Genomic DNA, 3,718 nt, shown 5'->3' with positions numbered 1-3,718 from the left:
ACAGCTGAGAGGATGTAAACACAGTCACATGGTCGTCAGCAAATGGAGCTGCAGAACTGGCAAACTGAAGTCTTTAAACATTCGGTGTGCTTTTACGTTTGGCCAAATGGGGGCTTTGGGAAACGGTGTATATATGCTAATGTGAAGGATTTCTTTGATATAAATGAATCTATACCAGACCAAAGGAAACTGCAGTAGGAGTCTGAGAATTTAACAATGAAAGAAGTTCTGGAGCAACATACTCTACCTGCATTTCCACAAACAGCTGAGTGAGTAGTGCCTGAGGGATAATGTTCCCTTCAGATTGTACAATTTAAGGGAAGGGGAGGGGAGGTCATTTACTCGGCTTTTTCTTCTTAAAATGCAGAAATCCTTAATTAAATAGAATGCTTATAATCACTCACCAAAGCAAGATGTTACTGTATATCTTCTATAAATAAAATGATATAATTAGGATTTTACACTTGCCCTTATTTCTCCTCCGGAATAATGCCCCACTTTATCTAAAACAGTACATAGTGCAATGTTTGGTTTTCATAAAATCGTTGTTACTAACAAATCAGCTGTATCACCTCTGGAGTCTGACATCCACATCACAGAACTGTTAAACTGGAGATTCTGATTTAAGTGTTTAGAAGTGCTCACAAACAGACACTGCTACAGCTGCCTGTGTGGGGGTGCATGGTAAGCTTGGCTTGTGTTGTTATTAGGCTTTCAAGCCCATGGCTGGGAAGCCTATTGTTAAGATTATTATTTTTCCTTCCACCAACAAAACCTTAAAAGTTGCATAAAATGAAAACCATTACATGAAAACTCTTGAAATTTCACAGAGTTGTAGACACCAATGGGAACTAATGTCCACAGCTGGATGAACGGAATTGGTTACATAGTTTGATGGCCATATTGGACAAATTTTGGACAATTTGCAAATATCTTTTTGGAAACCACCAGAGTTGTGAAACTCAGTATACATGGTTAGGGATTGTCCAAGATGCACGATGCTCGAAATGAAAATGATTGGTTCAGTGGTATGGCGGCCAAGTTGGATAACCTAATTAACACACAAATGTCTTCTTTTTCAAAACCGCTAATCTGATCGAAGCAAAACTTGGCATACATGATCCAAGTATGGCTTTCTTTAATGTTGCTACAGTAAAACAAAAAACATGGCTGCCGTGGGCCAATCAGCATTGCTCTAGTTCTATGTCTTGCATATAAAATGAACCCCGTTGAACAAAAACTCTTGAAACTTCACAGAGTAGTGTCTACAACCAAGTGAATGGCAACCAATCAAAATGCTTACATTTCACAATAACTTCTTGGAAGCCGTAAAGTTGCTTGCAACTTCTAGTTTTCTATACAACTGGTGGAGTAATTTGTATACTGTGTAGAAAAACAACGTAAGAAAGGACCACATCTCTAGTATGAATTGAATAACTCACTGATTATTTCAAACCACAGTTACAGTAAGGAGCACTTCAGTTCCATTGTTTTTCTTTATTTAAACAGTCTTATAAATTATATATTTTTTTATGTAATGCCTTTGTGTCAATTTGTAATACTAATACAGTAGAAATCTACTCAATTTTGCAGCTAATATTCGTTATGCAGTTCTGCTAGAAAGACTTGAAGAAAAACTCAATACAGTTTTATAAGGGTGGATCCACCTTTCAAGTTTCATTAGACCTGCTTGAAATGACTTGGCTGGAGTGAGTATTCAATACACACATAAGTCTGCCCAGTACACAAATGACTACCATATGCTATAGACTAACTGGTTACAGAATTTACTTTGACCAGGCAGGACACTTAATCAATTTCTAAGCAGTTAATTGCAATCTCTCTGGTGCCCTGTGGCAATGTGCCCTGCCCCTGTGTGTATTTTTGTGTTTTACTTGTATGTTGCATGTATTTAAAATGTATAATTGTATTTAGGCACGGGGATTGCACTTCACTTCACGTGCATTTAAAGTACTTAATATGTGAGCACGGAGTTTTCACAGATTAGTTCACGTGCTGGGATTCAAGTGAATAATTAATTGGTCATTGAATCCCAGCACAATTGTATATATAGATGGATGTTTTACTCACTCTGGGTTGTGTGTTCAGGGTGAAGGAACGGGAGAGAGTGAGGAAATGAAAATAGTTATAATAATAAGAAGCAGCAGCAATTGCTACGTCGTGCTGGAGGACCAGCACGGTACTTGTTTGTTTGGTGTTCGTCCCTGTGTGTTAGTGTCTGTTTGTTTTGGTTATCTGTCTATTTATTTTGGCCTCAAGTGCTGTGTTTTTCTGTTTTGTTCAACCTTTTTATTTACAATAAACCAGCGCAAGCAAGCGCATTTTTCATTTCACTGTCCTGTGTGTGTTTCCTTTCCTGGGTCTGATGTCATCACAGCCAGCCTTGTGACATGCCCTCTGGAACTGTCACTCTTCTGCTAACAAAGCTGATTGAATCTCTGCCTTTGCCTCCCACCTCTCTCTCGATTTCCTGGCTCTCTCCTGATAACACTGTAACTCCTGCTGCCCTGTCCTTTCTCTACGTTCTGTCCCATACTCCGCATCTCACTGGACAGGGAGGTGGGACTGGTCTTCTCCTCTCTCCCTCCTTACTCTTTTCTGTCCCCTCTGACCTCTCCTTACTCTCTGTTAACACCTTTTGAATTTCACGCTGTCCAACTAACCTCTCTCTGTCAGCTCCTGCTAATTGTACTGTACCGCCTCATTTACTCGATGAACTCGACTATCTCCTCTCCTCCCTCCCCGCTCTGTCTACCCCAACTGTCCTGTTAGGTGATTTCAATATCCATCTCTCCAACCCCACCCACTCTGCCGGATTCTCCTTCACACCTTCAACTTCTCTCTCTATCCCCTCCTAAAGGACCTCAACTGGACCTCACCTTTCCCAGGGCCTGCCGCCCCTCTACCCTCTCTGTCACCCCTCTGGACGTCTCTGATCACTATTTCATCTCTTTTTCTCTGTCTCTCCTCTCTCTCCCTACTCCACCTACCCCCACTGTCACCTCCTGCCGTAACCTCACTCTCTCTCCTCCTCTGTCCTTGCCTCCATACTGTTATCTGCTCTTAAACTGCCCCGATATAATTGTACTGTAATTCTTAATATGTATTTTTTGTATACAACTGTAAGTCGCCCTGGGTAAGGACGTCTGCTAAGAAATAAATAATAATAATAATAATAATACATTTGTAAGCAGTATTATTTGTTTATTTAGCAGACACCTTTATCCAAGGCAACTTACAGAGATTGGGGTGTGTAAACTGTGCATCAGCTGCAGGCAACTTACAACAATGTCTCACTCAAAAGACGGAGTACAAGGAGGTTAAGTGACTTGCTCAAGGTCACACAGTGAGTCAGTGAGCGAGCCGGGATTTGAACTGGGGACCTCCTGGTTACAAGCCCTTTTCTTTAACCACTGGACCACACAGCCTACTATAATGTAAGACTCTCTTGTATAGAGGTCCTGTAGTAGACTCAGGAAACTCGGTTGGGTTCAATATGCAGTGTTTTATTAATACAAACAACTTGCAGTAATTTAAATAGCAGTGGTCACTCCTGTAAAGCAATTACTCGTTCCCTAGTCTTGCAGTTGCCTCACGATGTCCCTTGTTCTGGACATTTAACCCATCAGAACCCATTCTCCACCTGTTCGCACGGTCCACCATCCCATCAGACATAGGGTGGTAAGGTGATGTCCTG

This window comes from Acipenser ruthenus, chromosome 4 (assembly GCF_902713425.1).
Source record: "Acipenser ruthenus chromosome 4, fAciRut3.2 maternal haplotype, whole genome shotgun sequence".
Classification (NCBI taxonomy): domain Eukaryota; kingdom Metazoa; phylum Chordata; class Actinopteri; order Acipenseriformes; family Acipenseridae; genus Acipenser; species Acipenser ruthenus.
This window is presented reverse-complemented; position numbering follows the sequence as displayed.